This window comes from Tursiops truncatus, chromosome 16, assembly GCF_011762595.2.
Source record: "Tursiops truncatus isolate mTurTru1 chromosome 16, mTurTru1.mat.Y, whole genome shotgun sequence".
Lineage (NCBI taxonomy): Eukaryota > Metazoa > Chordata > Mammalia > Artiodactyla > Delphinidae > Tursiops > Tursiops truncatus.
Window position 1 is genome coordinate 57,173,503 of NC_047049.1, and position 21,811 is coordinate 57,195,313.

The following is a 21,811-nucleotide window of genomic DNA, read 5'->3' on the forward strand; positions in this document are numbered from 1 at the left end:
CCAACAGAGAGGGAGCTGCAGGCACCCCCTGCCTTACCCCATTTATACCATAGCCCCTCTGCCCCAGCTTCCAAGGACCAGGCACTGTGCCAGGCGCTGAGGGTACACATGACAGAGATATACCCTTTAGGAGGGGTTCATGCTTAGACATTTACAGTACTATGTCAAGCTTAAATGCTGTAATTGTAATCCTGTTTTCTGAAACCAAAATTGAGACATGGAGCCCAACATGTATAGTACACTCAAGAGGACCACAGAACAGAAAGAGTTCAGATCAAACCTGGGCTGAATTCTGGAGTTCTAACATGCATATATGGAGAGTGAGAAGGCTCAACACATATAGCTAGACACTTCCTTATTGCCCTCGATGAAGAGGGCAATATTTTATTCCCACTGTCATCTTTGTTATTATTCTTCTTCTTTGGCAGAAGAGACCTTTTCCCCTAGAGTCCTTCCTCCATCACATTCCTGGGGATAAAAAGGAAGATCCTGTTTATTTCCAATCAAGGGAGTTGATTCTGGGGTCGGCCAGAACCAGCGAAACAGGAACTGATTCCTTAAATCTTCCAACTCCGTGCATCAGCAGCTGAAAGAAAGACAGGGCCAGTTAACAAAGTTTTATTAGCATTCCTCTCTATCCTGAATTTCTGTTCAGCCTGACCTCGTTTCTTTCAGGCTCAGCCCGAGCAGGTTAAGATGGTTGCTGTAATTAATCACGCCCCAGCCCCTAGTTCAGACTCACCACATTAGATTTCAATGAAAAAAAAAAAAAGCTGGATGTCTGCATACAAAATGCTCTTCGTTGCCGAAGCAGCCTCCTTTCAGCCGAAAAGAAGGAGTCTGGGAAGTGTAGGAAAGAGGGAAGGTTTCCAGGCCCCCCTCTGCAGTCTGTGCACACATGTGAGGGGCTTGAGGATGATCTATACTCCAAAACACCTCTCCGCTCTCCCAATCCGAACAGTTAAAAATTTTAATATATATTGAATGCAATCATAATGTCTGGCATGAGTATTCGTCGCACAGATGTTAGTTTATTGCTATTATTTACTATTATCATAATTATTATTATCATTATTAATTCTCAGTGCCTCAGATTTCCCTTCTCTTTAGATCTTAAAAGGTTCTGTTGTCTCTCTACTAAAATACAAACATTAGCAAGGAGTGGGGAAGTGAGCAGGTATGGGGAAGGTGAGTGGGAAAGGGGCTTCTGCTTTGCTTCTGTGATTTTTTGCAACATGCAAATACTACGTTGTAATTAAAAACAAAGAGAGGAGGAGATTGGCGTGGAAAAGGCAGGGGAAAAAAAGAATTTACAAATGAAACTGCCATCTGCTGATTTCTTAGCATTATTTTCACAAATCCTGAAAATAGCAATGAGAAACCAATCTTATTCCCCAATTCGCCTGGAACTTGACAGATACTCTAAGTCCTTAGCTGGGCTCAGAAGCAAGGTCATCTCTGACTTGGGGAGAGGGGTTCATATTGGACTCTTGAGAGGGAAAGGGATCCTTGACCAGAAGAACCTGTTCGACTTTATATTGTCCAGTGGGGAAGAAGGGAGCAGTGCCTAAGCCCCAACTACCCTTCCAGAATCCCAGCTTGGCTTGGAAAGTTTCTGCCACTTAGAGGTTGAGGAACCTCCCCCAACCTCAATTAAAATATATGGAACTAACCAGAGAAAGACAAATATCATATGATATCGCTTATATGTGGAATCTAAAAAAAGTCTACAAATGAACTTATCTACAAAACCAAAATAGTTACAGATGTAGAAAATAAACTTATGGTTACCGGTGCAGGGGTAGGGACGGATAAGTTGGGAGATTGGGATTGACAATACACACTACTATATATAAAATATATAACTAATAAGGACCTACTGTATAGCACAGGGAACTCTACTCAATACTCTGTAATGGCCTATATGGGAAAAGAATCTAAAAAGGAGTGGATATATGTGTATGTATAACTCACTTTGACTCAATATGACTCACTTTGCTGTACACCTAAAACTAACACAACAGTGTAAATCAATTATACCACAATAAAATTTTTTTAAAAAAAGAATTATTAGACTTTCAGCATGTCACTTAAAAAAATATATAGAACTCAGAAAATGACATTCTGATTCAGTAGGTGGTGCCGTAGCATCTCTATTTTTCTCAAGTACCTTCAAGTAATTAGGATTTGTGATAACCCAAATTCACTGCTTCATCTAATCCAGCTACTGATATGGAAACCAAGGCCTAGAGAGTAGAAAGGAATTCCCCAAGGTCACCCAGCCAATGAGCAGCTGATCCCAGGCCAGAGCTGTGATCTTCTGAACAAAACATGATTCCTCCTATGTCCCAATAAGAACAGGATAAAGAGACGGGAGGAGTGCCAGAAAGATGCCATTTCACATCTAATCACTTCTTGTCACGTTGTAACCATTTTCCTCATGTGGAGCCCCACGCTGATGGATCAGAAATAACATTTTCAAAGTTATATCTGCAAGGAAATGGCTATTAATGTTCTTCCTCTCCTTTTAGAGTGCTGAGGAATACATATTAATTTTCTCTCTACTTATATTGCCTATTTGCAAATTGTATTCACTACCCAGTGCTCCAATTTGTCCTACCCCTGAAGAGATTAGAATGAATAAATGTGTTCCTGGAAATAAAAGAAAAAATTTGTCACTGAGATTTATTTTTATAATTATTTACAGGGATTATTTTAGAATATATGGGGGGGCAATAATAATAATGTGCATACGAGGGTTCTGGCATGATTTACCAGTATTAATTTAGTGTCTCTTCCCACTTCTTCGAAAGGAAGCCCAGCTCTCTCTGCAGCTCTGAGCCAGGGGCAAAACAGCTGTCAGCTGCACCTGGCACCACCAGCACCCGAGGCTGAGGGTCAGATGAATGGCTGGTCAAGGCTTATAGTGGCCAGAGTCCTGGGTTCAAGACCTAGCTTTGCTACTATCCAGTTGGGTGCCCATGGAGACTCTTTCACTCCTAACATCTTCAGTTTCCTTAAACGTAGACTAACTGATCTAAGGAGCTATTTATTACTAAAATAAAAATACAAGTAAGTATGTACAGCTCCCCAAAATAAGGAGAGCGAATATACTCATTAGTAAATATTCAGTAAGCACGTACTATGTGTCAGCACTGCGGGTAGAATAAGGACCAAGACAGATACAGTCCTTACTCCCATGAGGTTTACATGGAAGACACAGGTAACAAGCAGATAAATAATGTAAGTTCAAGTCTGTGAAATACATAATCTCAGAAAGCGTTGACATGTGCTATGAAGACAAAAGCGGACAATGTGAGAGAGAGTCAGGGTGGAGATGCTAATTTAGATACAATGTCCAAGGTTTCTGTGAGAAGTTCAGAGCCTTTCTCCTGTGAAATCCTGGATGAGCAGAGCATGGACCGGACCTCAGCCCCACTCACAATGCTTCTGTGATGCCCAAACCGCACAGCTTCAGACAGCTGTGGGGTGTTCTGGGGAGGCTTCTCTAAGAGGAGCAATAATTGAGCTGAAGTCTGAATAATAAGATGGAATCAGCCATGAGAAGACTTGGCAGAAGGGTTTTCCAGGCAGAGGGAACAGCAAATGCAAAAGCTATGAGCGTTCTCTTAGTCTTGTGTTGTCGTGTTGTCACTTTGCTTGTGCTTGAGTGGTGAACTTGAATTCAAGTGCTTCCAAGGGTAGAGTCACCCCAGCCAGAAAGATGAGTATCCCAGGACAACTGCATCAGGCTTTGGATGGCTCCAGAGCACAGGTGGGCTGAGACCTCAAGATGCTGCAGCTGGAAGAAGAGACATTCACAGGCACACAAAAGTTCTACAGCCCTATAAAGCATCTGCAATTTTCTTGCAGAAGAAAACACAGAAGAATCACTAACCTTGATACATGACTGCACTGGCACAGACTGTCACAGACACACAAATGCACACAAACACACACGTAAGTGCATACACAAGAGACACATGCCAATGCGAGAATCACGGGTTCCATCTCATGGCTATGATCTGAGCCCTGAACCCCAATCCGAGACACACCCTGGCCGCCCATCTACTACAATAGCTACTACTGGCCAGTAGACAATGCAGACACTTTAGAGATTGTTGGTACTTGGAACCCAGAGAGTTTATAACTTTTCCTGAGGTACTGGAAATTCATTCATTCAATTCATTTATTCAAAAATATGTATTGAGTGCTGGCTGTATGCTTGACATTACTCTGGGGACAGAGCAGTAAAGAAAACAAAGTTTCTACCCTTGTGGAGCTCACTTTCAGTAGGGGGATAGATAACAAACAAATAAATACAGAGTATGTCAGGTGGTGCTAAGTGAGAGAACAATAAAGCAGAGAAGGGGGATAAAAAGTGCCAGGGGTAGACGGGGGGATCAAAAGGCCCCACTAAGAAAGTGATATTTAGGCCAAGACCTGTGGGAAGCAAGGGAGAACCAGGTGGACATCTAGGGGGAAAATAATGTTCCAGGCAGCCGGAACAGCAAGTGCAAAGGCCCTGAGGCAGGAGGTTGCTTTGCAGGTTTGGGAAACAGCAAAGATGTCAGAGTGGCTGGGGTGGAGTAAGCAACGGGGAGAATAAAAGTAAATGAAATCATGGGGCAGAGTGTAGGGCGGGGATGGGGGGCGGGGCAGATCGTCTATCACCTGATTGGCTGGCGTTAAGACTTGGGCTTGCACTCCAAATGAGATGGAGAGGCTTGAGCAGAGGACCCATATTTTGTAAGTATTGTTCTGGCTGCTGTATTTAGAACAGACCAGGGACAGGAAAGGGCAGAAGCAGGGAGACCAAACAGTGGGCTATGGCAGGAATCCTGGAGACAGGGAACAGCACCCGGGTATATCTTGAAGAGGGCATCAACAGAATTTCCTGATGGGTTTGACATGGAGAGTATGAGAAACACAGGAATCAAGGATAACTCCAAGATTTTGACCTGAGCAACTAGAAGGATGGAGCTGTCACACTGAAATGGATGAGCAGGTTAGGGGAAGTGGGGAATCAGGGGATCATTAGACCTAAGAAGTCTGATATGACTTTGAGACATATAAGTGGAAATGTCAAGGAGGAAGCTGAGCATATGAAAGTGAAGGAAACAGAGCTGTACCAGAGTTAGAAACTTCAGAGTCCTCAGCTTTCAGATGGCATTGAAAGCCACGAGAGAGGATGAAAAAGATCTGAAGATTGGGCCCTAGAGCACTAACAGTCAGAGGTCAAGGAGAAGGGGAGGAACCACAGAGAGACTGAGAATGAGCGGCTACAGAGGTAAGGAGAAACCAAAAGCAAGTCAGGCCCTAGAAACCAAGAAAAGAAAGTGATCAAAGAGATGGAGTTCCAACATAATGACCAATTCAGCCAAGGATCATCAGGGGATGTTGAAAGCATTGGGTGAATAGGAAATTCACATGGTCTCAAAGCATCCTCCCACAGATTGCCTATAAATTACAAAGGGGAAAACATACCTTTACAGTGAAAGGTATGTTTCTTGGGTAGGGTACACAACCTACCCAAGAGCTCAAACCTAGCATCTCCAAGGGTGAGACAACCTGACAATACAGACCTCTGGTGTGATACAATAGGAAGTACACACCACCCACATGCTATTCCTGCCAAAACATTTGGCCAGAATCTACTCATGAGGAAACAGACAAATCCAAAAAGTGGAACATCCTTCAAGACAACAGTTCTAACTTGGAAGGTATTATGCTTTGTGAAATAAATCAGAGAGAAAGACAAATATTTTATGTTATCACATATATGGAATCTAAAAAATAAAACAAACTAGTGAATATAACAGAAAAGAAACAGACTCACAGATATAAAAGAACAAACTAGTGGTTACCAGCGGGGAGAGGGAAGCAGGGAGGGGTAAGATAGAGGTTGAGAATTAAGAGGTACAAACTACTATGTATAAAACAAATAAGCTACAAGGATATATTGTATAGCTCAGGGAACACAGCCAATATTTTATAATAACTATAAATGGAATATAATCTTTAAATTTGTGAATCACTATACTTACATAATATTGTAAATCAAGTATATCTCAATAAAGAGAGAGAGAGAGAGAGAGAGAGAGAGAGAATGGGACCAGACTGTCCAAAATGTCATATCATCAGGGGAAAAAAAGGGGGTAGGGAGGAATGTTCTAGATTAAAATAGACTAAAGAGACATGACAACCAAGTGCAATGCATGATCCTTTATTAGCTACTGGAACTGAGGAAAAAGCTAAAAAGACATTTTAGGGACAATTGGGAATATTTAAATTGGAACCATTTGATGACATTACTGATGATATTAAATTAACATTACTTTCCTCAGGTGTGGTAACTGTATTGTGGTTTCATAAGAGGTGTTCTTTCCTTAGGAGATGCAAGCTGAAGAAATTAAGATAAACATCAAGATGTCTACAGCTTGCAAATGGTTCAAGGGGAAAGAAGTGTGTGTGTGTCCATGCGTGTGGGGGGGTACATGTTACATGGTAACATGTTAAGAGCTGAAGAGTCTAGGGGAAGGGACCTGGCCATTCATTATCCTGTTCTTTAAATTTCTTAGAAGTTTGAAATTTTTTATAAATAAAATGTTGGAATAAAAGAAAGAAGGAGCGATTAACTTGTCCAGCGCTACTTGAGGTCAAGTAAATTGAGGACAGAGAGTTCACCACTGGATTTAACAACAGGGAGGTCATTGGTGACCTTGCAGATGGGGAGAGCGCAGAAGAGGCAGGCAAGGGCCAGATCATAAAGAGCGATACAGGCCTAACCGTGACCACAGTAGGAGTAAAGTGGTCACATTTGTGGTGGAGGGCAACTGGTCTCACAGTTGTGGGGAGGATGGATTAGGAGGGGGAGAGCAAGCACAGGAAAGTGTCCTCACAAGCTCTGAAAGTGCAGCCCCACTCGCATGAAGGGTGGTGAGGGCCTGAAGGGAGAGATTGCAAAGAGACTGCAGCCCAATTGCCAAGACTTGATGTCTGTTTGGGAGTCGAGGATGAGGGAGCCAAGATGGTGCCATTCACCGAAATACCTGATGGGGAGGGGCAGGGGGACTTAATGCATTTAAGTCTACATGCATTGTGCCCTCCTGAGGGACGCAGCAGATGGGACACCCTAGGATCAACATCAGCATGTGACAATAATGTAAACGCAGCACGTTGAGGACCTGGTGAATCACGCCCCCACTGTACTCTGTGCATCTGATACCTGAGCCAAGCCAGGACTTTGGGTGTGACAGTGACCTGGCGATGCCTTTGTTCATAAAGTCTCCTCGTCCTGGGGAGCCCCTATCCCAAACCCCTTCCCAGTACTGCTCACCTGTTTGGCAAGCTTTCTCCAATGCTCCAGCTCTCTGCTCCGGGGTCTGAAACATCATTGTATGGCCTCTCCCATGTGCCTGGCATTAATGCCTGCTATTTGGTGTTGTTATGTACATTTATTTCTGTCCCTGTCTTCCCAACTAGGTGATCAGTTCCTTGAATGTAGGGAACCCAGTTTATATCTCAAGATATTCCCAGCCTTGCCCAGAATAGGCCATCTATAAACTGGGAAGAAGAGAAGGACAGAGGGAGGAGGACGACAAAGACCAACACTTAATATTCCCCCTAAAAGCTCACCATGCTGACTCCCAGATGTGGGGACCACTTCTACCAGTGGCGGTGGAGTTACTTAGAGGCCACTGCTGCCAGCATCCCCGATTCCTGAGTTAGAACCCCTGGTAGGAAGCCTCCCTGAAACAGCCCACGGTGCTCTCTCCCAAAGCTGTTTGCAGTAAGTGACTCACCCAATTAAGAGTATCTACATAACAAAGCCTCACCAAGCTGCAGAGGTCACGCAGACTGTGAAGTGTGTCTTTAGCGTGCAGGGAGAAGGTTCACTAATTACCAGTCATTTCCACCCCTCAAGAGCCTGTCAGCCTTTAAGATGCAGGGGATAAAAGAATCCCCAAATTCCCACCCCACACCAATCACTCCTCCCTCCCCAACCCTCCCCTGCACTTCAAACCTGTGACTAACAAAGTGCCAGGGACGGGCCTCTGCCCACCTGGCTCAGCGCCTGGAGGAAGGAAGGAAGGAGAGGAAAGAGGTTGCCTCTGACTGGGAGCATGTTTTAGTAAAAGGAAACTGGGAGGGGCAAGGGAGCAAAGAGAGTTCTAACGGCGCTGCTGTGTCGCCTCCGTTAAACAAACAAAACTTGTATTGTTTTATCTCGATTTATAAAGGTGATAAATGTTTGCAGTAGAAACCACAGGTAGGCAAGAAGAAAGCTAAAATCACTCACGATCCCACCCCCTGCGATGACCAGTGGTTGGTCGCACCTCACAGCCTGCTTCCTAGGTGACATGTATTGCTCTTTCATAACCCGTTTTTTCATTTAATGAAATATTTCAAATGGCTTGCTCCACGAGCACACAGAAAGAAAGCTGGCAGGGATGCTGACTTGGGCTAGCAAAGAAGATGTGTTTGAGCATCACAGAGCACAGGAGGGAGGCATTGCCAGAATTTCTGAAAGCTGAAGGAGGCCATTGTGAGGCAGGAAAGGGCCCTGACCTTTGGAATTCAAATGACTCCCTCTCTATGAACCTCAGTTTCCTCATCTGTAAAATGGGAGTAACACTGCATGCCTTATAGGATTGTTGTGATGATTAAGGGAAATCTTGGTTGTGAAAGGACTATACAAGCATTGGACATTTTATTCCTCGTTTTAATAGGCATTCATTCGTGGGACTTCCCCGGTGGTCTAGTGGTTAAGACTTCGTGCTTCCACTGCAGGGGGCACGGATTCGATCCCTGGTCCAGGAACTAAGATCCTGCATGTCACAAGCCATGGCCAAAAGAAAGTGTTCATTTGTGCCTTTTCTTTTTTTTACTTAGCCCTTGGCTAGTTTGTGTTGGGAATAAAAAGAAGGCATCTTGTTCAGCCCTAGAGGAGCTTAAAATCTAACTGGGAAGTTGAGCATACACATATGCAAACACAGAGTTAAACAATATGAATAGCTAATAAAAGATATCATCAATTAGTAGATAATTAAGTGTCAGATGAGTGGCACAGACGGCACTCCAGGGGTTCAGAGGTAAGAAAGAACCTGCCGGATAATAATAATAACCACTTCGAGCACTTCCTATACGCCAGGCACACACGAGCATTGTCTCATTTCATTTACCCACTGACCTATGAGGTAGGTACCATTATTACATCCATTTTGCACAGGAGGAAATTGAAACCTCAGAGAGGTTAAGAACCTTGCCCCAAGTCACACATCTAGGAAGTGTGGCGGCGTGGAACCAAGCAGCTGGACCCCGGGGCCCACCACACTGAAGCCTATGATCTACTCTGATGGAGGTGGGGGAGGGGAAGCCGAGCCCTGTGCTGAATGGTACAAGAGGGAGCCTTAGAAGCAAAGATGGGACTGAGGAGGGTGGCCTGGTGTGAGGGAGAAGATCCCAGTCTGGCCGGATGGCTAGTCTGCACAAACAGTGGAAGCTTTCACGGTAAGAAGATTGAAGGAGAGGAGCTAAAGCATGTGAAACTTTTTTTTGGTAGAAAACAGGTCACCTACAAGGGCTTGAGGCAGCCGAAGGTCCAATCAAAGCAGTTCTGGGGAAGTGGGGCTGGGAGGAGACACCTTGGGAGGCTATTAGATGAAGGTGAGGAGGACTGAAGCTGGGGCAGAAGCACCCAGGGGTAGATGGACAACCATCCTTCCGAGGAAGCCCTTTTTCCTCTGGTTTTTCATCTCTGTGACATTTTGAGCTCATCTACATTTTGTCCCCATAAGCTCCGGCCTCCTTTTGACATGTTTACTAACTTCTTTCACATTTTGGTTCTGCAAGAAATAGCTCATTCATTCTTTCCATCAGCTACCACGTCAAAGGGAGAATCAATCTGCACAAACTGGGGGTTAATTATCATTAAAAGGGAAGGAGACTGAAGGTGATGCTGATATCCGGCACAGCTGACCCTCCCCAGACTCCCCAATCCTCCCAGCCTCTCAAGCCCGGTGGGGGACCAGTGTCCCCATATCAGCCAGCTCCACAGGCCACTGCTGCCACTTCTCGCTCCACACCCTACCATCCCTGCTGAAGGGGCTGGTCCCCCACCAGCGAATGGCAAAAAGACTGCCTTTTCTTCTGAAGAAGCAGTACGGGGAGACTGAAGACATGGCAAGGCCTTTGGTTCTTCAAGCAAAACTTAGAGAATGTGACAGAAGAACCACATGGTAGAAAGAAGGTTCAGTAGCAAAGGTGGGGACAAAGAAAGAAAAAGCTTTGACAAGGTACTCATGTAACCAATATTTATTGAATATTGTTGAGTATATGGCAGACTCTGCAGGGAACAAAAGCAGGGTGACATCATTTGTGCCCTTAATGCTGTAGAAAAGGTGGTGGGGTGTGGGGGGAAGGAAGGGAAGAAGTAGAGCTAGAAATAGAAAAAGAAAGAAAAAGAATAAACACTGAACCCAGAGACATGAAGCATCCTGGCCAAGGTCAGGGGTTGGGGAGAGTGCAGGGCAGTGTGGAGGGGAAACCTTCTACCTCTTCCTTGATTGCACCCTACACTCACACACAAGACCTCAAACACTTCAGGCCACCACCTGCCCAAGGAAACGTAGCCCAGAGGCGTTCCCATGCCATTGACTGCATTCCACAAACATCTTTTGAGCACTGCAAAGTGCCAAGCACTTAAGCTCTTGAACTCTGCTGAGAAGAATCAGAGGTGATTGTCATCGAAGGTGGTTGATTTGACAGTGTCCTTGATGCCTTAGAAACTTTAATCAGACATACCGAGTGGCACTGAGGCTTATGGGGACAGAAGACTAGAAATAAAAGGGAGGAATTCTGTACATTCCCCCACCAGATGGGGATAATCTTTCTTTTCTCACTGGGCTTTGTTAAGAGGTAAGTAATGTAAAGTTATGAGGTTACATAGTAGAACAGTGTCCAAGACACAGTAGATATTCTATAAAATCACCTGAACATTATGTTTTCTCACTCAGTTCTGGCATGACTGACTCTCATTACTGAATTTACCAGTTTTTCTGTTGAAATCGTTGCCTGGCTAGGTTGGAGGTATTCAGTCAGGCTGCTTGGTGTTGGGGTCTCCATCACTATTACCCATCCTAGGAGCCCACGGCCACAACTAAGAAGTAATCACCATCATGGGAATGTAAGTTGGTGCAGCCACTACGGAAAACAGTATGGAAGTTCCTCAGAAAACTAAAGCTAGAGCTACCATATGATTCTGCGTTCCCACTCCTGGGCATATACCCAGACAAAACTATAATTCAGGAAGATACATGCACCCCTATATTCATAGCAGCACTATTCACAATAGCCAAGACATGGAAACAACCTAAATGTCCATCGACAGATGTGGTACATATATACAATGGAATATTACTGAGCCATAAAAAAAGAACGAAATAATGCCATTTGCAGCAACATGGATGCAACTAGAGATTATCATACTAAGTGAAGTAAGTCAGAAAGACAAATACCATATGATATCACTTATATGTGGAATCTAAAATATAGCACAAATGAACCTATCTATGAAACAGAAACAGAATCACGGACATAGAGAATAGACTTGTGGTTGCCAAGGGGGAGGCAGGGAGGGAGAGGGATGGACTGGGAGTTTGGGGTTAGTAGATGCAAACTATTACATTTAGAATGGAAAAACAACAAGATCCTAATATATAGCACAGGGAACTATATCCAATCTCCTGGGATAAACCATAATGGAAAAGAATATAAAAAAAAAGAATGTATATATGTGTATAACTGAATCACTTTGCTGTACAGCAGAATTCTGAATAACTGTAAATTATTCAATTCTGAATAATTGTAAATCAACTATACTTCAATTTAAAAACATAAAAGAAAAATAAGAAGTAATCACCATCAGATCTGTTTAGAAGCCACCCAAAGAGCCAGGCTATGGCAAACCAACTGATATTCTTGGTTGTGAGTGACAGAAACTGGCTCTGGCTAACTTAAGCAAGAAAAGAAATCTATCAAAAGGATATCAGGAAGCTCCGAAAATCAGTAAGAGGACTAGAGACCCAGACTTGGGAAATGGACAAGAAAAGAGAGCTGGAAAATGGTGGTGTCGCTGGTCATGCTACTGCAACAGTCTGGTTAGGCCACTGCCTGAGCAGCTGCCATTATCACACTGGACATGGCAGCAACTGGCTAGTTGCTCCACGCTGCCTCCCCTAGAGAGTCAATGCCATTGCACTGGGCTCATTGCTGCTGCTGAGAAGGGTTTCCAATCCACCCCAACCCTCTGCTCACCTCTTGAGGAGCCTCAGCTATAAGGGACAGGGAGAAGGATGTAGCCCCTTCAGCTTATGTAGGTGGAAGCAGGTCCTATATTATAACAAGCAGGAAGCAGGATTCAGATGCTAGGTAGACAAAAGAGGTAACACTGAGGGTTAAGGGTATGACCAGACTTAACTCCAAGTTACTCTGGAAACCCATACCTCAAGAACGTTTGAAGGCAAGACTCTAATAGGTTCTAAAACTGTTTTGGACCACTTTGTGGTATTCCAATAGTGGTAACACCAATGGAAATAAGGTTTGCCAAAGGGGACAGGTAAAGGATATGTTTGGCTGCAAATATAAAAACCCCCAATTTCATTGACTTAAACAAATAGGGATTTTATTTTTCTAATATAACAAAAGTTTTGGAGGTGAATGATTGCTAGAAATGGCTCAGTGTCTCAGAGACATCAGGATTAAGTGTCTCTCTGCTATTCTCTTGGACTTTTCCTCATGGTCACAAAATGGCTGCTATGGCTCTGGATATCGTATCCAAGTCCATGAAAGGAAGAAGGGAGAAAGAAAGAAAAGATCCAAAACACCTGCATCATCTCCTTTGATCAAGAAAACAAGACCGTTTCCCAGAACTCCCCCTCCTTCTTTGCCACAGCCTTACTTCTACTTGCGCTTCAATTGCCCAAACTGGGTCATGTGGCCATTCCTAATGGCAAGGATGATTAGAAAAAATGAAAACAGTATTGTCATGATTGGCCTCCATCAATTTTGATCCACTGCTTAGGTGGGGGCACACTGCTACAATGTTAACGTGAGGAAGAAGGAGGGAGGTGGATATTGGACAACTTATCTAAATTCTGGTATCAGATTTGGGCATTGCAGGATCAGAAGTTGGACACACGAGCATGGGGGACAAGGGCCTTCCAGGAAGAGGTGACAGAGGAGCAGAAAAACACAGAGCATGTAGAGAGAACACTAGATTTGGCTGGGGTGTAGGCGGCTGCACTTTTGTTAATCTATCCTATAGAAATAAAATCACTGACTGCAAGGATATAGAGCAAAAAAAATTGTACTAGTGAAAAAATTCTGATAACAACCTATATGACCATCAACAGGGGAATGGCTGATTAAGTGAGGTATATCTACTCTATGGAATACAGACGGTCCTTGACTTACAACGATTTGACTTACGATTTTTCAACTTTACAATGGTGTGAAAGTGATAGGCATACAGTAGAAACCATATTTTGAATTTTGATTTTTTCCCGGGCTACTGATATGCAGTATGATACTCTCCTGATGCTGGGCAGCAGCAGTGAGCTGCCACTCCCAGTCAGCCACATGATCACAATGGGAAACAACTGATACATTACAACCATTCTGTACCTGTACAACCTTTCTGTCTTTTCACTTTCAGTACAGTATTCAGTAAATTACATGAGATATTCAACACTTTATTATAAAATAGACCTTGTATTAGGTGAGTTTGCCCAACTGTAGGCTTATGTAAGTATTCTGAGCATGTTTAAGGTAGACTAGGCTAAGCTACGGTGTTCGGTAGATTAGGTGTATTAAATGCATTTTTAACTGGATGATACGTTCAACTTAAGATGGGTTTATCAGGTAACCCCATCATAAGTCAAAGAAGATTTGTACTATGCAGCTAAAAAACATGAAAAAATTAGCTCTCCATCTACAGACTCATTTTTTATTGGGAAAGAATGAGCAAGTTGCAGAGAACTCTAATATAATCATTTTTGTATAAACAAGCAATAACATAATAGCTCCATACATCTGAGTGTAATTTATATGAGCATGGTGAGCATGGAGAAAGGGATAGAAGTTACACCCCCAGCTGTTAACACTGGATATCTCAGGAGACAGGGTGGGAAATGAAAAGGAGATTGGTGAGATCATGTTTTTCTTTATGTATCTTTGAGTGCTTTACTGGTTGAAGTGAATATAGGTTTCTTTTATGAGTTTGGAATGCAACTTAACCAAAGCTGTTTAAAAGTAGTTTAGAACTAAATTACGAAGAGTCAAGTGTTACGTGTGGCAGCGGGAAATCACTGAAGATTTGGGGGCAAAGGAATGATGGGATCAAGAAAATTAACCTGGCAGGAGGATGTATAATACATTAGAGGCAAGAGAGGCTGAGGATACACAGAATAATTAGAAGGTTTTTGCAGTAGCAGCTCAGCCAGAAGCTAATAAAGGACTGAACTATGATAGCAATAATATGTGAAGTGAGGAAAAGGGGGCCCAGGCTACAGCCTGGGGACACGTACGCGTGGATGTTAGGAGTGGTCATGGGGGGGTGTCTCCATTACACTGTGTCAACCAACACATCTTGCACTTTGAAAATCAGAATAAATGGCTGGAAAATCATAGTTTTTTTTCTTCTCCAACATCCTTGAGCATTGACTCGTTTGATATTTACACTATATGACTCAAAATAATCATTATTTTTCCATAAGATTTGTTATCTCCCTTATTAAATTGAGAAAACATCTTGGGATGTAAGACAATAAAGAATACTTATTGGTAGCCCCCCAAAATGAAGTGAGCCCCCAAAGTTATCATTCATTCAGCACAGCTGATGGTACTTATGAACCCTTTTCCTCTTCATTTCTTGAAGGAACAGCCCCAGTCTCTGACCCCTCCGAGTTACCATCCAGTGAAGAGGAGAGGAAATGCTGTGTGGTAAGTGCTCCGCGAGAGGGTTATACAGAAGCCCTAACCCAGTACCGGGGGGGTGTGTACAGGAAAATGGTATGGAAGCTGAGACCTAAAGGCAAAGGAGCAGTGAGCCAGGTGAGAAGAAGGACAGAAGGTCATTCCAGATAGAAGGAAAAGCATTAGCAAGGTCCTGAGGTGGGAAGTTGTATGGCACATTTGAGTAACCAAAAGGCAGCACGGATGGCAGGCGCTCAGGATGAGGGGCAGTAGGAGACAGACAAAGGCAGAAGGGGGAGGTGAGGCAAATTAAACCTCAGAGAGTTGCCAGTCATGGGTTCAACTTGATTCTAAGAACAATGTGAACCCAGAAGCAAAAGCAGAGGAGAAACATGATCTCATATGCTTTGTTGTGTGGTTGTTTTTGTTTTTTAATATCACTCTGGCTTCTGAAGGGCTGAAGGGCTATGAGGAAACAAGCCATTGTGCTCAGTGGTCCAGTTTCCCCATCAGGCTGGGAGCTGCCCAGCAGTTGAGTTGAGCCCAGCCCCATTTATACCTTTCTCCTCCTCTGTGTGGGTCCCCCTCTTGCTCTGCAAGGCCTCAGCTGCAGATGGATGCAGCTAACAGGCCAGGGAACACTCGAATAAGGTAAGTAAAAGCTCAGCAAGATTCCCCCAGAGTGATGGGTTGGGATGCTGGGGATCTGGAGAAAAGAAGGGATGAGGATATGGATGAGGATATGCGAGTGAGGCAAGGCCTATTTCTCCTCTTCGTGCCTCAATTTCTTTATCTATAAAACAGGGTATTCGTGGTACTTACCTCAGAGAGTTGCTGTTCTTAGCGTCTGGCACAAAGCAAACGTTCAAACAGTGTTAGCTTTGGCTTTTGACCTTCCAGAAAGACAGGTGGGACCCTAGGGCACGGATCTGTATTCCCTGCTGTCAGAGGAGCAACTGATTGGATCCTGGAGAATGTTTGAGAACCCCCTTGGCCAGGCAGGTCTCAGGACTACCAAAAGACCAAAGTTTGACAAAGTCTTACCTGAGCGTTTGGGCCAAGGTATGTGCTTGTGTTCCTGTGATTTAAAAATCCTTAGATACAACCCTAGGTGGGGAAAAGAAGCCGCCCACTGCCCCTCCTGCGAGACCCGGGTTGTACGCCAAGGCCTCGGGTCCCAGCCTGAGACCCAGGGGCCCAGCCGGCGGGGATGGAGCCTGGCGAGCTGGGGGCGGGCCGGCGCCGCGGAGGGGCGGGACCGGCGCTGCAGCCCGCGGTCCCGCCCACGGCGGAAGTGCCGCCGGGCCCGCCCCTCCCTCCCGAGGCAGGTTCCCCTCGCCCTTCCCCCGCCTCGCTCTTCCCCGCACAATTGGGCTCCTAGAGCTTGTTGGGCCAGGGCCTCAACACCAGTCCGAAGAGGAGGCCCCGGGTCTGAGTATCTGGCCGTCTCGGGTAATGCTCTCAGTCCCTCCCACTCCCCCGCCCTCGCTTCCATTCCTGCGTTACCGGCGCGGCAGCAAGCGCCGCGGGGGACCGCACAGGTAAAGACTCGGCTAGTGAGGGCGCAGGTGTGGACGGGTAGTGGAGAGGCTGATGGCACGTGCCCGGCTTTTTTCCAAAGCGACTGTATTGACAGTGGGGTTCGTAGAGGGCGGACGCAGACCCCAGGAGCGCAGCACAGCACTGGGGAAGCAGAGGGGGTGGGACTGAAGCCCCCAGAGCTTGGGGGCCGGGTCATTCGTGTCCCCGCGTCTTGCGCAGGCTCCGTTGTGCACGAGAGGTGGTGAGCTGCTTGGGTGGGGGGCGGTTCGAGGCCGCGGCACCGGACGGTTATCCCCCACCAGCTCCTCGAGGTGACTGGGGTTTGACAGTCGCCCCGCCCGGGCGCGCAGTCTCAGGTTTGCAGAATGAAAATCAATAAAACCGATGCAATGGCAACGAACACGAAACACGATGGGTTGTTATTATTTGAGTTTGTTAAATTATTTTTATTTTTTTTACTTCCTTCTCGGAAAAGGTGGCTCTGATCAGAGCCTCGGAGACGGACGCAAAATGCCCCCTGGTCTCCTGGCAGTGAGTGGGACCCCCAAACCGCACAAACTTCCCCGAGCGGCTGTGAGGGGTCCGGCGGTGGGAGGGGAGCCCCCGGTGCGCTGGGCTGCCGGATACGGCTTTCCTCCGCGCCTCATTGTCCGCACTTTAGGGCGCCTATCCCCCCTCTCCATTCGCGTTTCCCCAGTTCACCACCCCCACGCCCCGGGGGCCGCGCCTCCTCCCTCCCTCGAGCTCTCCCCGGCGCTTTAAATAATGATATTTGCATGCAGGGAGCGATTCATAAATATGTCAGGGCCGGTGAAATATAGGCAACATTTCAAACTTTCTATTTAAAAAACATGAATTATGGCCGCGGAAAATGTGTTCCCATTTAAAGGCGATACGAAGTATTTGGTGTCTCGTCCCCGGGCCCATCCATCACGCAGACAATAAAGAGAGTTTTTCGCCCTGACACCCGCGATTTATGGGCGCCCTTCTCTGCCCTCATCACTCACCCGCCGCGGCCGGCCCGGCGACAGGCCCCGTGGAGAGACCGGCGGCCGCCCCCCCCCCCGCGGCCCCGCGCGCGCCTTTTGCGCCCTCGTCAGCCCCCCAAGACCACCGCTCCCGAGGGGAGCTCTTGCTCTGAGAGGCCGGCGGTGATGGTCTGGGCAGCCAAGTGGGAGCCGGAACCACACTCATCCTCTCACATTCGCGCAAGCCTGTATCAAGGCTGGGTTGAGTGGGCCGACAAGCGGCCTTGCGGGCCGGCTCTGCGTCCGGGCCTCGCCCGCCAAGCGCGGCACCGCGCGGAGAAGTTTGCGGGGCAGGCAGCGGGAGGTTATTTACGTGCGGTTTCGAGGTGAGGGGAGAGGTCTGGGCAGGGGGCTCTCCAGGGGGCTCCTCTGCCCGGGGCAAGGCGAGTTGGTCCCAAGCTTTCTTGAGCCCGGCTGGACGCACGCTTCTGGGTAAAGCTTTTTCTGCAACTTTTACAAAGCCGCCTCCTCCCTGGTGCGATTCCCACAACCACACCCTGGGAGTCCGCGGCACCTTGGAAACTATTTTTACGGACAGAGGCCGAGGAGTTGGCGAGAAATAAGGAAGGGGAGGCGCCTTCCCTCTCGTTTCGCCGCGGACCAAGCTCAGACATCCGGTGCCCTCTTCGCCCACCGCCCCACTTTGCGCGCGCTGTCCTCTCAAAGGTACCACCGAATCTTTGCTGCAAACTTGCTTCGTAGAAAGTTCGAGCTTCATCTGCCGTGGAATTTGCTTTCAGTTTTCGCCCCGGACGGACTCGGCCCGGCGGGTTCCCGAAGCACAGGCAGAGGCGGGCGACTGCCAGGCACTGCCGGGCAGCGAGAGGCTGCTCGGCCTGAGCGCGCTGATAGTCCAGCCTCCCTCGGAGGCCAGACCTGCCGCCTTATGAGCACGAGGAGCCATCTCGCGTCCCGTGCTGGGCCGATGCGTCTCCGTACACGGGAACCGGGAGCCGTTTCCTGCTGGAAGAATGCGAGCTGGATTTATTCGGATACAAACAGCGCAACCCGCAGCCAGAGAAATTATGTCGATTCTAAAAATGACAAGGTTGAATTTATTAGATTAAGATTCATGTGTAAGTGCAGGGAGATGAAAATTATACAAACAGCTCCACGTCCAGTGTGAACGGAAGATTGCTTCCGGCTTCAAGGGCATGTAACATAACATCTGAATATTTAGATATGTAGAGGGATATAAAATATTATTAAATTCTCAGTGTGTGCACATATAGTTAAGTTGGAAAAATTCTAGAGCAAGTGTCATTTTACAGCCCCTGCTTGGGTGTAATCTGGGCTCGAGACAGTACTTATGTCCAAATAACCACCCAGCAAATATATCCTATAGCCAGAGTGAGTTCCGCATCGTTGAGGTGTGCGGTATGTGTACCTCTTTAAATATCCGCGGCGTGGCATAAGTGAAATAAATACATTTAAGAAAAGCTGGCGCGCAGATAATTAAGCCACTGCACCGCTACAATATTTCTGGGTAAGGAAATAACTATTCCTACTAGGTCGGCTATGGAAAGTGCACACAAATGGGGGGCTTTCGGGACTGCGTGGTAGGGGCCACGGGTTCTGCAGCTCCGGGCGCCGAGCACTCTGAGGTGGGCTCTATTCCATATCTGCTGCCTCGGACCCTGGCGTGACTACTGGGAGAGGCTCGGCCCGGACAGCCAACACTGCTGGACCTTGAGGGTTCTCCCCCCTACACACATTGAGAGGGAGACTTTCCGAGGCGCTGAACCCAGCATTTAGGGTACTAAGGCCTGAGATCCTGCGGGCAGCCGCTCCTCCTCAGACACTTCAACCACCCCTCAATCCCGGCTCCACAAGGCCAGAGCTGTGACCATTTGGGCCTATCGGTTTGGAGCAAGAGCGCAGAAAAGGGTGGATCGCGCTTGATTCCGAAGCATCCCAAAGCTCAAAGCCGGAGGCCACCGGGAAGAAGGCCACGATTTCACACCCGTGAGGAATCCAGGCCCCACCCGGGCCTCCGAACGCCCGTTGAGGCTATACGAGCAGTTATCTGGGTGTATTTACTTATGAAATGTTAGGCACCCCCTCACATACTCAGGGCCGAGGCCCAGATGCCTCGTGGGTCTCCCTTGCTTATTTGCAAAGCCCAGGCAATGCCACCAGCTAGGTCAGTGACTTTGCAGCTGTGAAATTCCAAGATCAAATACTAATTCCAGAAGAGGCAGCTTGCGACCGTCCACCCATCTCACTGACCTGGTCTCTCTTTTTTTCTCACCCCTCCAAACGCACCCAACCCTTAAACAGGCGTAGAGCTTCTGAGAACCCCTGCGTGGGGAGAAATTAGGAAGGACTTGGTCCTTAGTTCCTGGGAATTGCACACACTCCTGAGGCAGCCCTGCCGCAGAGAAGTAACCCGGGCCCTGAGAATGCCCTGTTCAGCGAGTGTGGTTGCGCTGAAGTGGTATATACAGTATAGTGAGAGAAGGGAAAGAGAATAGGAAATATTCCCTGGCTAGTAGGAAAAGTATAAATGAAGAGGGGGGAAAGGAAGAAAACGGGTAGGGGGCCAAGGAAGAAGCGGGAGAGGAAACAAAAACGAGTAGGGGGGGTGGAGGTGGGGGTGGGGAAGAACCAGGGGAAGCGAGCCGAGAAGAGTGCAGGCCTTGGCGAGGCCCAGGGACCAGGCCAGGCTGTGGTCCTGGCAAGCCTGGTACCCCCCCGGTCCCAGAAGAGGCGAGTGCCGCCCGGCACCGTCCCCCACCAGCCCATCGAATCTGGGCCCGGCTCCCAGTCCGGAGGGGCAGGCCTGGGTCCAGCGGCCTCCGCTCGCCCTTTCTCTCCCAGCTCCCGGGGGACCACGAGGCGGGGCGGAAGGGAGGGAGGGGGTGCCCCAAGGGGCGCGCGCCAGTCCGGGACTGTTTGGGCGCTCTGGGCCAGGCTTTCCAGCTCGCCGGGCCTGACCTGTCAGGCGGATTATCTTCGAGGGAGATTAATAGGGGAGGCGGGCTGCAATAATAATCGTTTTGTTTGATGTGACAACTCTGATAGGCGTTGATTTACTTACAAACTGATAGGCTTTTAATTGAGCGCCTCCGCCGAGCCCGAGATGAAAGGGAAGCGGCGGTGAAAGGCGGCCCGCCTGCCCTCCGGCCTCAATACTGATTAGCCATCTCGACAGTGAATAGTTCAAGGCATTTTCAAACTTTTTTCCTCAGCTCTCTCCCCTTCCTTCTCCTCCCACCCCCTCCTCAAATATCTGCCATGCCCACTCCTTTTTTAGAGAAAACAAATCATTTCCATTGTGTGCAAATAAAATCCGCAGGACATCCAGGCCAGTCGCCGCTGGGGGTTGGCGGCATTAGACCTAGGAATTAATAACTCCCTTACCCCCACGGCCTGCGCGGCCTCCGGGGATTTGGCCTCCCCCTCGAGATGGGCAGGCTCGGACGCTGGCGCCTACCAAAAACCCCGGGCGCGCAGACCCCTAGGCGCCCCCGTGCGCTCGGACCTTCGGAGTCGGATTTTGTGAAGAGCGAATGCACGCGGACTGAGACCCACGCCCGCGCTACACCGCGCAGGCCTGCGAGCGTGTGCGACCACACCGCGGCACGCCCATTCCGGGGGACGCTGGGGCCAGTCTCTGGTTCCCCCAGCCGCTGGGCGTAAAAAGAAAGCTGCTGGAATTACAGGAGAGGGAATGGACTGAGTCTGGAGACTGCAGGGCGAGGGGTAGGGAGGGACGCCCGCGGTCACCTGCATCTCTGGCCGACGCCCCCAGCATTCAGTGTCCGGGCCTCACCGGGAGGCCGTTGCGACACGGGTCCCATGGCTGGGAGATCCACAGTTGATCTGGGCCAACAACCGACAACCATGCACCCAATGACACAGACATACACCAACAGACCCGCAGGATACAGGCGGCCTCACAGTGTCTGCCCTGCAGAGACAGCTTAGAACCGTCCCGTCCTCAGAAACGGGCACCTGGGACTTGCTCCCCAAAGATTATTCAGACAACCTTCACAACCTCGCTTGTGGCCTCACCACCGTCTCACGGACTCACCTTCCTCCGTTGTCGCACAGGCAGACACTGCAAAGCCCCTTGAATTTAGGTGTGTTATTACACCTAAACACACGCTCACATACACCGACAAACTCCCCATATCACAGCGCCTCACTCCCCTCTTCTCCAAATTATCGTTAGACAGGTTACCATCTCATGAAGTCTACCAACCTAAAGAATCAAGGGATAAGATTAAAACGCATAAAAAGAATGCCTACGAGAAAATTCT

At 47.7% G+C, this 21,811-nt stretch overlaps 1 long non-coding RNA gene across 7 annotated transcripts in view; it reads right to left on the bottom strand.

Moving 5' to 3' along the window:
• Positions 1–338: 338 nt before the first annotated feature.
• The window catches only part of LOC109550132 (uncharacterized), a 154,313-nt gene continuing 132,840 nt past the window's right edge, over positions 339–21,811 (bottom strand). For 4 of the 7 annotated variants that reach the window (XR_012326583.1, XR_012326580.1, XR_012326576.1 and 1 more), the window contains exon 8: positions 16,933–18,580. This is a non-coding gene — a long non-coding RNA (uncharacterized lncRNA). Of the gene's footprint in view, positions 587–16,932; positions 18,581–21,811 lie in introns of those variants that run through there. The other 3 variants (XR_012326581.1, XR_012326584.1, XR_012326579.1) reach the window with 3 other exon arrangements.